We start from the raw sequence: 13,312 nt of genomic DNA, 5'->3' as shown, positions 1-13,312 counted from the left end.
CAAATAATATTGCAGGACTAGCAATTAGATATTTATTTAGCAAGTGAATTATTTCTTCTCCTTAAAAATAGGTATATAATGTATAATAAGCCATAACTCTCCAGCTGACTAGAAAAAAAAAGTGTCTGATTGCTCCCTTAATTTGAGTATTCGAACAAAATTCTGTAACTAATCTCAGTGAAAAGTCTTCTGAATCTGGAAGAAAAGACGTAGGTTTTAAAGCTACTCAAAACAATTTTTGATTTTACTGTCACTTATTCTTCAGATGACAGCAAAAAGACATGCCACTAGCATTAAAGAACTGATTGGAAGTGATATTGCAGATGTGGAAGTGCAGACTGCTGACATGTTATCATATGTGAAATTGAAGAAAATATTTGCCAGTTGATTTTAAAAAGGGATTTGTTTCCAAAGACCAGTTTCTCTTAGTGGATGACAACACTCCAGAAACAACTTTTTTCACCTCTCTGTAGCTCCTTTTATCCATCAGGAAGAATATAAAGTCAAAGGCTCTATTGAACTTGTCAAAGCGATCCTCAGGTCAGGCTCATCAACCAGCCCTTGCTATCCCATGCTATTATAAGATATGCAATGGTAGGTTTCACATGGATAATATAAGCCATTTGTATTTATACTGAGTTCTCACTTCTCATTTTTATAAATATCTCAGACCAAGACAGGGCATACAGAGTGTAAAGTTAGGTTGGCAGGCCATGGCCTTTACATAGGTACTCTATTTGACCTTGTTAACACTACTTCAGTGTTCTAGAGTAATGGCCTTAAGCCCTAAATTAACACTATAGTAAATATGTAGTGTTGTGGGTGATTGTTCTAGAATACGGTAGCATTTTTATAAGGCTACCTTCCTTTAAACTTTGTTAACTTTCCACACTAACAAGATTACTACAAATTCTAGTTTCCATTCCATTAAATTTTTGGTCCAGCTGTAAAAGCAGTTTAACAACATCATTGCATTTTGCACTTTCCAATACTTAATCAACAATTTGATATTTAAATCTATGGACTCCATGACTCCTCTCATATGGAAGATACAGTTAGTAACTTCAGGCTTTGACTGGAGCTGCTAACCCAAGTTAAAAGGTAATATTGCCATATCTTTGCTGCTATGTTGACTCAAGATAAAGTTAACTAATCCATGCTGGCAGAGTTAAGAACACACGTTTGCAGTACAGACATCCCTTTAACATAGAACGTGTCAATCAGTAGTTTGACACTAGCGTTCAGCCCCATTTCCTAATGCACCATTGACAGTGTTTACTTAGTTTCTGCATTCCACTCAGCTTACACACAAATGAAGGTTGGTTATTTTATTTTGGTTTTTATACACATGCCACGTTGGAAACCAAATACATTAACTTCTGTTAAAATAAATATAAAGTTTTTCTCTGCAAACTTACAGTTTACACATGCCATTTATTGCAAATCAGCACCAAGTATACATATAGACCTATCTTTATAAGATAATATTATATTAGGTATCTGTGCCTAGACTTGTTTATAATGCTGCTTCAATGCATATGTACATACAGTAATACCCTATGCAACACCTGTACACCTTGCATTTAATGTAACTATTCCTGCAAAATATAAGCTATTTTTAAAAATACTCATTCTAAAAATGTATTTTTATACTTCATTGAAGAGACTGGGCACTTAAATGAATTAACTCTTGAATTTCAAACTTTTTTCCCCCCCAAAACAGTCTGAGCTCCACTTTGTGCTTTGATGAAGATATGTTTTGATGGCCTGCTAAGCATAAAATCTTAGATTACATTGTATTAAAGGACTACAGAAAATATGTATTATTTACATTACATAAAATATTCTGATCACTGGTTCTCAGTACAAGTGAACTAACCTTACATAAGTGGGAAATGGCCTTTTATGTAGTCTTTCACATATGACCATTGTTATTTTAGTGTTATTCCCTGGATAGTCCATACCTATTATTGCACACCCTTCTAGCCCCTCTGGAAGCAATTACCTTTTGCCATATGGAACATTTAGGTCTAGGCAGCAGCATATTAACGCCTAGGCCGACAAATTTGCAGGGGCGGCAAATTTATAATAGCAGCCTGTCCCTATTGGTCCCCTTCCCCAAATCTCTGCCCCAGCCCCGCCTCCACTCCTGAGCGCGCTGCGTTCCCCCCCCCTTTCCCTCTCCTTCGTGAAGCTGTTTTGCGCACAAACACTGGCAGGGAACGGGGAGAAGCAGAACCCGACAGCACAGTCAGGGGAGGAGGCGGAGGCGGAAGGCGGAGGCGGAGCGGAGGTGAGCTGGGTGGGGGCGGCAATTATTTCTGGGCCTAGGGGCTGCAAAATCATTAATCCGCCTCTGGGTCTAGGCACAGCTTTAAAATCCTCACCAAAGTGGTTTGTTAAGACACACTCCTGTTCAGCAGAAAGTGCCTGCTTTATGAAGGGTTTGGAGTCCATGATTCAGCTTTTTCACATTCCCTTAAGTTCAAGGCCATAATGGAGGAACCTGATCTATTTTGTTTCCCTTCCCACAGGACAAGACAGCAATAAATAGAGCCTTAGATTTAAAAGTATTATGTAATATTATTATTGCAGTAGCACCTAGAGACTCATATCAAAGCCCCATTATGGCAGATACTACACCAACTGAAAAGAGTCCTGCCAAAAAGATTGCAGTCTAAGTATCAGAGACAATAAATGACTCACACAAAACAGATGTGGGGGAGTATAAGGTAGCAATAAGACAATGATTAGTATGAGAAACAGCAGTCATAGAACACCAGGGGCCTAGCAATACAAGTTTTTGTGCAAGCATCATGGCAGAAGTTTTAAGAAGGGACTTGAATGATAGTGTAGTAACGTTGCAGATTTCTCCCCACTCCTCCCACCTACAGGGAGTTCTTTCAACATATAAGGAGCAGCATGGGAAAAAGTACAAAGGTGCTTTTGGGAAAAATCTGACTAATGGTCAACAAAGGATGGCACCATTGGCAGATCTGAGATGAGGGATGATGGCTCCATACCACACATAAAAGACAATAAGTATGTCAGAAATAAAATATTTCACATTTCTATAACAGCTGTCATTGACAAAACTCAAAAGTGCCTTAACAGTCCTGAAAGGTAGGTGTTCTATATGTTTTAGACATCTGGAAACGGATCCAGAGAAGTTAGGTGATTTGCCTGAGTTTAATCAATAGCAGAAATAAAGCTAAAGTCAGGAGTTTTGAGATCCTATTCCTCCTATAGAATGGCACAACTTTGATCTTGTTAGTTATTATAAATGATGAAGTTGTGTATTTTCCACAGTTGCCAGTGGCAGGGAAGGTGAACTAGATGACCAAGTCAGTTTTTTCCCCACCTATGACTCATTTTTAATAAAAGGAGTACTTGTGGCACCTTAGAGACTAACCAATTTATTTGAGCATTAGCTTTCATGAGCTACAGTTCACTTCAGTGTGCTGTAGCTCACGAAAGCTTATGCTCAAATAAATTGGTTAGTCTCTAAGGTGCCACAAGTACTCCTTTTCTTTTTGCGGATACAGACTAACACGGCTGCTACTCTGAAACCTGTCATTTTTAATAAGAGATCTTCTGATAGCTGGTCATGTACTACAATACTTAAGTAATAAAATAAGTTTATCTTCAAAGAGTTACCCTGAAGGAAGGCAGATTCTATGAATAGTCTGTATAAATAGGTGATATAATTAGTGGTTTTTACATCTTTAAATTTGAATGATCTTTTAGTCACTCTTTTCCCTGTTCATCAGTGTGTTGACTTTTCGAGGGTCATTTTGAAAATCAAGATAGAATCTGGCCCCTGGCAGCCTCAGTCACATTCTCACTGATGACAAGGACAATACTCAAGGAGTCACATATTACTGAATATTAATATGCCAGCTGTCTTACCCTACATGAGTTATGATACCAGCTATACTTCTGGACTCTTTAGCTTTATCTGACAGTAGAGCAAGAGTTTTGAGAACAGCTTCACCTATCCACTCACTTAACAAAACAAACTTTTAATCATAAAATGAAAAAACCTAAAAATTAAGTAGGTCAGCATAGTGTACGCAGAGGTTAACAACCTGAGTGCATTCCCCATGGTGCCTGATCACATGCTGGAGTTGAGATTAGGGATGAGTGAAACATCTGTTAAGAAGGTGAACTAGAGCAAACTTTTACTAGGTGAAGCTGAACCAAACCTGACAGTTCAGTTTTAAGAAATGAAGTTCAAGTAACATTTTAAACTTAGATCTTCACATAGTTCTGCAACTCCTGGTTCTCTGGTTGGAATCCTGAACCCAAGACACAGGACAATGTGATACTTAAAAAAAAAAAAAAAAAAAAAATCTTTGTTTGGAGAAAAGTATGTTTGGACAAACTCCTGTCAATCAAGAGATTCTCAGCATTAAACTTTCATTTTAAAAACCACTATTTACAAAAGTTAGCACTAATTCAGTTGGATTAGAGATATATGTGAAGTATAATGAATTATCCCTAAAAGGGTATTTGAAATTTACATTAGATGCACGATGTGTGTCTTCAGTTTTCTGCCCTATGCTCCTTTCCCCTTTAGATTTTCTAGCAACTAAGTCATATACTTACTATGTAAAGAGCAACTGGTTCATTGACCTTTGCTCCATAATGCAGTGTCTCTCTTTAGAGAAGGATGCATTATGTACTTGAACAATTGCAATGATCCCCACACACACACTACAGCATCTTGTTAGAAATCGCAATTGTAATCTAGGGGTTTTGAAGGATCAAAACAAGAATATTACAAAAGAGTTATAAGTTTTTCCCTCAGTGACTTTTGGAAAGGGGTTATTTACACCCTATAGTTATTTGCTTCGAGCACCAACTATGAACAGACAAACACAAAATTATTAACATCAGAGAAAATAGGTAATCTAAAAGCAGCTTCTGATTCAGAGGTTCTATTCTCAGTAGAGTATTCTAATATTTTCAGAACCTTATAGTTTATTTTCCCCAAACAGGAGCAATATATCTATCTTTATTCTGGCAAGATTAGGATCAGGAAGAAGTTCTGCCACCATCTAGGTTCTTATATAGTTTCCATCACAGAGGTATCTGAGCATCTATTATCCCCATTTTCCATTAGGTGAGAAGGTTATACCCAGATGCAGAAGATCTTCCAGATGATCTGGAACACCAATATTATCCCCAATTATTAGAAGAAGGGTGCTGTTCTGCATCTGTTCAAAACGGTGATAAAGCCAAATATAGGAACTAGAGGTATTATGTCCACTCCAAGGAAAATCATTGCTTCCAAGTCAACATCTCAGATCAGCAATGCACTTGATGGCAAAGGCTAGGATACTCAGTGCAGCTAGACCTGGTTTTTCCACTATCCACCACATCTTTGCCTGATACAGCTTTTTAGAAGATGGGTGAATTTAATCAACTGTGTGCAGCCTTTTTTACAGGCTTTGTGAAGCCTTTGATTATGTGCATTGAACAAGCTTGTGGGATCTGATGAGTCTACTCAGAGTCCCTAGAAAGATAGTGTCACTGACAGAAGAGCTCTATAATGAAATGGAAAGCTGTGTTTGAGTCAATGGCATTGTCACTTTTTTCCCCACAGGACTTCAGCAAGACTGTGTCCTATCATCATTGTTGTTCAATGTCGGCAATGAATGCTTGGTGGATAAACCTGAAGAAGCAGCTACTCCATCTTACGTGGCAGAACAAGGTCACAAACAAGGATATTTGTAGCTGAACCCAGCAGCTGTCTCCATCATCACTGGTTCATTTTTGGTGGCTTTCTTGGTATGGACATATGTGGATGAAAAACGAATGAATCATGAAGTGTGTTTACCAGGGAATGCCATCACAGTGTCACCAATTATATGGTACCAAAAGCTTCAGTGGCACAATAAGATTGCCAGAGACTAACAGACTGAATATCCAATCCAACATTGACCTGGGTGGTGCTGCAAGGAGGCAAGTCTCTTTTGGATTTCCCTGGACTATGGTGGCCTTGCAGATCATCTGGCTATTATGATCTTTGAATCCAAATATCATTTGTTTATTTCTCCATTAAGTAATTCATAGTAAACTAACACTTGCCTTTTCTAAATCATTTTAATAATCTGACATACTATAGTGGCTCCCTTGCCACCAGTGTAACCCCTTGTTAGATACTTCCCATCAGTAAAAGTGGATATTACTAATTAAATTGTCCTCTTGCTTATATAGCAACCTAGTAACAGGGAGAATGGACTGTGCATGTAGCATTGTGGCAGGGACAAAAGAGTATGGCAGCACAGAAGACAGGATAGAGATTTAGAGGAGAGCAGGACACCAGATCCCTTTAAAGCCTACAATATTCTAAAAGGCCAGCATCAAAGGGAACATAAGAACTGCCACACCAGAGTTGCCAGCCTAGTCCAGTATGTTGTCTTCTGAGGACTGGTTGTGTGTTGTATTTAAAGCTCTGAACTACAAGCCACACGGAGCCACACTAGCCCAGGAAGAGCACCAGGGGCAGAAAGCCTGCCTGGCCCCTTGGGTACACCAAGGCAATACTCCACTGTTATAGCTGTTTGTGGTGCAGCTTCTGACCCCCATGCAGCAAGTCAATCCTATGGGCTAGTGCATAGGGGGAGAACCACAGTCCTACTCTCCTTGCCCCCCTTTAAGTGCCTGTTGCCTCTGCAGATATGGAGATAAACTTGCGTGCTTCCCCAAGTGCAGGCCCAGCATTTCTGCTTGGCCTTACATAGGCGAATCAAGACGGTAGGTTCTTTCATCCTCCCAACTACAAAACGCTGCACACCTACATAAGAGCCAAAGAAAATGTTGTCCAGAGAAAAATATAAAAAACCCATAGACATTTATGTACTAATATATCTATGGGAAAAGTTCCTTTGTGACCCAGTAGTCTGTAATTGGTTTAAGTCTTAAAGAATGAGGACCAATAGCCCTTACTACCATATTTAGAGCAATTTATCTGCTAAAGGAAACTACATTCTCTGGTCAGGGTGTCAGGCCATTACAAGGTAAAAATGATCCTTCAATGGAAGAAAGGGACAGCAGTATGAAATTATTAATTACAAGGTGTTTGTCAGACTGCCATTCAGTACTGCATCCTATGCATTACTTCAGGGGGCATTTGGCTGGACAGCTCCCAGTGTCATTGGATTCAGAAGGCTGGAAGAGGATGGCCTGCTTGCAGCTTTCTCTGTTAAGTTAAGGGGCACTGAGTTCACTTTTGCATCTTCCCTTTGCCACCATTTGAAGTCAAGTCAGCTTTGGGATTCTTAAATCCCTATGCACAGAGTTTCCTATGTAGCTGCTGGGCATTGTTGCATGGGAGGAGGCAGTTTTATCTTTTCAGAAAACTTTCTTGTGCAGCCATTACCTTATTTAGGATTCACTAATTTACCACTGTGACTGAAGGTTTCCTAGACTTCAGATAGTGCATGTAGTAGATAATTTCAGCCCAAATTTTGGTATTTGAAAGAGAGGAGAAGATTGTTTAAAAGATGTAGTTAGAAGACACTAGTTTGGTTTTTTAAGTGTCTATTTTGGCTTGCAGTGTTGGAATGCTAAAAAAGAGCATTTCATTTGTGAATGTGAAGCTGATTAGAAACAAATGACTCATCTAGTTCACTCTGCAAGCTAAGGGCAGGAACTAAAGTACAGCTAATGAAATGCTTGAGGTCTTCATTCCCATTTGTCTTCATAGATATCACCAAGACACCACAATAGTTTGACATTATAAAGAAGAAATATTCAGCATGTGACACGCAGATCTCTTGTTTATCAGCCTTATATTTTTATCAGTAGTTGGAAATCAGGATTTCCAATGTGGAAACAAGGGCCAATATTAAATGTACAGTTCATTTTAAGATGCTTTATTGCAAATTTGGCACCTAAAGTATCTTGGTTTATTTTATTACTGTCTTTCTCAATGGTCCCAGGGAGGACTCTTTTTTAACACTTCTGGAGAAAAGAGTTGCTAACAAACAAGCACCATATACAAGCTATAAACTAAGCATAAAATGGGTCCTGGGTACAAACATTAACTCTTATGTTACCTTTGTACCATGTGAGAATTTAGTTGTAGGTTTGCACAATGTGAGAACTGAGACTACCAGTAAAATCACTGCACTTCACCTCTAAAGCTACACCGTGTTAATATTAATCTTTAAGCCACACTGTGCTGTGGAACTCAGCATAGAGGATACAGCACTTGTCCTCTGCTCACTTGTTTCTACTAAGCATTGCACCTCATGTGATATTCTATCAGAGTTCATTCACTGTCTGGAAGCAATGCAGACATCTGGGGACAGTAGGATAAATTAAGGATAGAGGTCCACCTCTAAGTTCAGTTTTCACAACAACTTGTACTTTAACACTAGCCCTGTGCGGAGATGCCACCACCGGAAAGAGTCCTGAGAAAGAATTCTGTCTTTCTGCTCCTAGTAGTAATTTGCTATTGACCATAATCTACAAATTGATACCTAGCCCTTGAGCTATCAGGAATGATGGTGAGGGAAGCCAAAGCTCCACGCATTCTCTTTTCCATCTCGACAAAGGTATTGAGAGGGACAAGTACTGGGTATGCAGCCCCTTCCCCTCCATGCCCCTGCTGAAGATACAGAGAGGCCATGCAACAAATGGAGGGCTGTCTTATCCCCTCAGACCCTTGCATGGCTGCACAGGGCCAATCCACTATCTAGTGCCTAGTTGTTATAGTGTTAACACTATGTTGGTCATTTTGTTGTCTAATTTCCATTGATATTTGAAGCAACAGACTAAAGTTTCATAATAAAATTGCCTCTCAGTCAGCTGGAGTCTAGATATGATGTGGATGTTGTCATGGATACAGAGCTAGTTGCACCTTTTACTCTTCTTTAGTCCATCTGCATCCCCTTGGGTCTTCGACATTACGCTGTTACCTCCCTGGGGCGGAATCACAATTCTCCCACTCTTAAACTGGGCCCTGAGTTACAGTATCCCATGTACCAACTGTGATACTGAGCAGGTCCAGCTGGGTTTGGTCACCTACAATTCTTCCTTCCAGGAGCTTGGGACCAGCAGCGAAGAGTGATCAAGCAACTTTCTCACACCCAAGTATTGGCTAATTTTAATAGCAGGAACAAAGCATATCATAAGAAAAAGAGGATCTTAACACAACAAAAGATCTATATATCTTACCCTAAGCCCTACCACCCTGTGGTAGCAGATCAGGCAGCTTTTGCTTCTTCAGACACTCCAGCAGAGGGAGTCTGTTATCCATGAACAGCACTCTGGCAACAGCCTCCTATCTCTTTAGGACAGATAGTGAATGTAACTGTTTTGTGTCCTTTTGACTCCATGCCTTGCATCTTTGCTGGCACCTGGAAGTAGCCTCTTCCCAGCTAATAGTTCAGGCATTGTTTCTTAATCACCCGCCTTGTTCACTGGGAGGCTGCTTACCTGGAGATATCATATTGCCTTCCTGATAATTTCCTAATAGCCCTGATATTGAACTAAACCAATATATGCATACAGTAAATATCCCCAAAACAACATAGCCATATAGTAACTATCCCAATAACCAGGTCATATTCACCATTCATAAGTTACTACCAATCAGTCCCACGTTCTACTTGTTTGTCTTAATACAGCCGTGAAGACAGTTTTAGATAATTTTAAAGACATTTGCCCAACTAAATTTGTATTTTCACCACTGCAAAATGCATACGACTCATCTAACACAAATTCCATTCTATTATGGTCTGCTGTGAAGATACACATGCTATTCCTCAAATGCATAACCACTATAACAGAAAGCATCTTTCCAGAACTTGGTATCATGCAATTTTAGAGACATTTATACTTGAGATATTATGACCTTTTAAAAAATGTGCAGTATTTACTGAATCTATAGTTTCCATATTTGAACATTTCTTTTAAAAGCCTATTTCATCTTAATCACCGATATTTAAAACAATTCAGTGTTGCAGAACTGTTCCTGGTATTAGCAAACAAACCCAGGATAATTTTACAAAATAACTACTCTGATTTGTAGCTGAATTCATGTTTTAACATACTGTCAATTTCAAAACATCCTTCAGAAAAAATGTACAGGTCTAGATTCCTTTATCGTACCTACTCCAGTTCCCACTGATGCCAACCTGAGCTACGTGAGAGTATATTGGAACCCGCAGTCCTTACTCAGTCCTATTTCTTTCAAAGGGACTTTTATCCAACTAAGGACTAGAAGATCAGGCTCTGTGCATAGAAAGTGAAGAACAGATTTTTCAGTTCATTTGTAATTAGACTTGTGTTACCAGTTTGGATAAAAGAACAATGCAAACCTCTGCCTAAACCTTTCATTTAGAATCAGGAGAAGCTGTCATTTTTTTTATTATTAATGTATATTTACTTTGTTACTCCTTTTTAGCATCACCACTCTTGACTAGAAATAGCACTGGAATAACAGTCCAAAAATACCATGAGAAATGCTTTCCATCTCAATTTTTACAGACAGATACTCCATTCAGATAATCAAACTTCAGTGTTCATCCAAATCCAACAGAATGATACAAGTTTGCCCATGACTATTTAAAAAAAAAAAATCAATAAAATGATCATTTTTTACTTTGACCTCTCTACCTTAAAACACAGCAAAAACTGATTTCTAGTAAACGAATCAGTTAAAATCAAGACAGTGCATTTGGATTGAGAGCTTTTACCATGATGTCAGCCAAGAAGTCAAGTTTATAGCTAAGCATTCAACCACTGAAGGTAAGATTTGGAGTGAAGACAGACAGACTCTTAACTATAACAGTGTCTGATGGCACTGCTATAATTAGATTAAACATCACTATTAGTCATCTTAATTAGTTCACACATTCCTTGTTTAGTACAATAAAAATTATACAGCAAGGATGTCACTTAATTAGGTGACCTGGAAATCAATGCCTTGCTATTTTTCATTTCTATTTTAATTGCCCTTAGCTAGAATTAGTCTCATTTTAATATCCAGATCTCTGTATGCAAGGGTGTGTGTGTGTGTGTGTGTGTGTGTATGTATATATATTACATAGATTGTGTATATCTATATATCTATGTAATACTATCTATGTAATCTATGTAATATATATAGATGTAGATACACACACACACACACACACACAATCTACATCTGTATGTAACATCATCTATTATTAATATAAATTAAATACTTCATGGACATTTTTGAAGTTATGTTAACAATTAGTTCAGAATGTAAGACATGATGGCTTTGTATTCAAAAGGAAAGTAGTATGCTGCAATTTTAAAAATACAAAGTTATTTAATGTAATACATTTTAAAGGGGAGAAAATGCTTTTATTTTAGTGCCTGTTAAACCCCACATTCTGGGGAACAGTCATTTCCTTACAGCATTTGAATAACTAATCTGGACACATGTCTTTTCACAGGACCAACCTCTATAGCTGGGTAAGGGAGATGACCCCTTCATTCCCCATCCCAAATGCTTCCATGTGTTGACCTCTGTGTCTTCAGCCCCCACAGTCGTCTAACAGCTCCATCCTGGTGGGGGAGGAGTATCATCTTCTCCCAGGGTCCTATACTTAATTCCCACATTCCTCTCCCTCCAATGTTCTAGCACCCAAATTCCAGGTGTGTCCTCTTCCCAGTGTTCAAGAAGACATATTTCTGTTTATTGTCTCCCTCCCAAATTTTAACAGCTGCACTGTGTTTATACCCTCTTCATACAGAAATTTAGACGGCCACACAATGAATGTGGCCTCTTCCCTGGAGTACCCACATCTTAGCTTCTTTCCACTTCTCAACATGCTCACATCCTAATGCACATTTTGTGCATGTGTCTTCCCTCTTCAACCCTGGCATGCTAGTATTGACCAATGTGTGGATAACTGCCTTACCTTTTTGTCATGTGCAGATCTTCTGCCTTGGTTTCCCTCTGACAAGAAGGGTAATTTGATCCTCCAGCCAAACTGAAAAAATCCTCCCTCTTTCAAGGTACACAAGAGATTCACAGAATGAAAGTAGCCAGGCCTTTCTGCAGCCCAGTTCACAGAAAACAAACAAAAGAAGAGGAGAGTGGTTTATTTCAACTAACTCCCCCTCCAAAGAAACAAACCAAAAACTAAGCCTCTTTACAGGAGGTCACAATTGTTCCAGTTGGTGCATTTCCTGTCTCTTCTCAACCTGATTTAACCCCTCCTTGTTCTCCAGCTGTATGAGATTTCTACAGCCAATCACATTTAGGATTATTGCCTTCTGATTCCAGTATTCTTCTACCTCACAATCTGGCTGTGTGCCTTCTCACAGCAGTGTTCTAGTACCCCACACTCAAGATCTGCCTGTCCTCGATCTAATGATCTAAGTACCTGTATTATGGGTTCACTCACTGAGACCATTTTTTAGAAGTGGGGGGGAGGATACACACATACATAGTGCAGTTAGGAGGGCAAGGACACACCAGGAACGTGTCTTTTGGAACACTCCAGGAGAAAAACTTAAAGGGCACAACTCAAAGAAAAGTCACGCTGTGTGTTCAAAGAGCAGGGCCTTATTTCATTAAATATATTACCCGTTATAGTGGAGACTTGGATTTTGGTTTTATTTGCATTCTCTTTATTTGAATAAAGACATGTTAGAAGTGATTTCCCAGAGAAGGCGTTGGGTAGCGCTCAGTGGATCAGATGTTCATTAGCAGTGATTTGTTTTGTGCAAGTATAAATTTGTGAACACAAATGTTTCATTTACTCCACATTAGTATTTGTTAATATTGAGGCACTGCCTAATATGCAGCAGAAGACAGCAGCACACTAATCATTTTTTGATTCGCTATTTAGCTATTCATTTGGAGGGCTAACAAAGCTCATAAAAAGGCTGGCACTAGTAACCATTAGGAAGTGCAGTGGAAAACACCAATTTAGATCTGAATTACTGACAACAATTTAAACCCATGAAATTTATGGTAGTTCGCACCAACCGCCTGAAACACACGTTCCAACTTTGCTTTATTCCATGTTGAGATTTATACAGAGTCATGGTTTCTAATCAGTGTTGCCAACCCCATGAGTTAAAGCGTGAGTTAGAACTCAAGAAAATATAACGTTTGCCTAAAAATCATGAAATTTAAAAGAAGAAGAAATCTGGATTTATGTCTGTCTAATTTCATTGTCCCTCTGCCCACCTACCTCGTGTGCATGTCTGACCATTACAGGCTAAAATGTCAATCTTTAAAAGCATACAAAGTATATACCCAAATATTTAGGAACGAACTCCCCAACTCCCTATTCCTCCCATGCCCTTGCAC

At 38.9% G+C, this 13,312-nt stretch overlaps 1 long non-coding RNA gene across 2 annotated transcripts in view; it reads right to left on the bottom strand.

The window, feature by feature from the left end:
- The window catches only part of LOC122466699, a 133,757-nt gene extending 121,595 nt beyond the window's left edge, over window positions 1–12,162 (bottom strand). For both annotated transcript variants that reach the window (XR_006292424.1, XR_006292425.1), the window contains exon 1: window positions 11,910–12,162. This is a non-coding gene — a long non-coding RNA (uncharacterized LOC122466699). The remainder of the gene's footprint in view (window positions 1–11,909) is intronic.
- Window positions 12,163–13,312: the final 1,150 nt, after the last annotated feature.

This window comes from Chelonia mydas, chromosome 7, assembly GCF_015237465.2.
Source record: "Chelonia mydas isolate rCheMyd1 chromosome 7, rCheMyd1.pri.v2, whole genome shotgun sequence".
Taxonomy (NCBI): Eukaryota; Metazoa; Chordata; order Testudines; family Cheloniidae; genus Chelonia; species Chelonia mydas.
The sequence above is the reverse complement of the archived record's forward strand: the minus strand, read 5'-3'. Positions and strand labels throughout refer to the sequence as shown.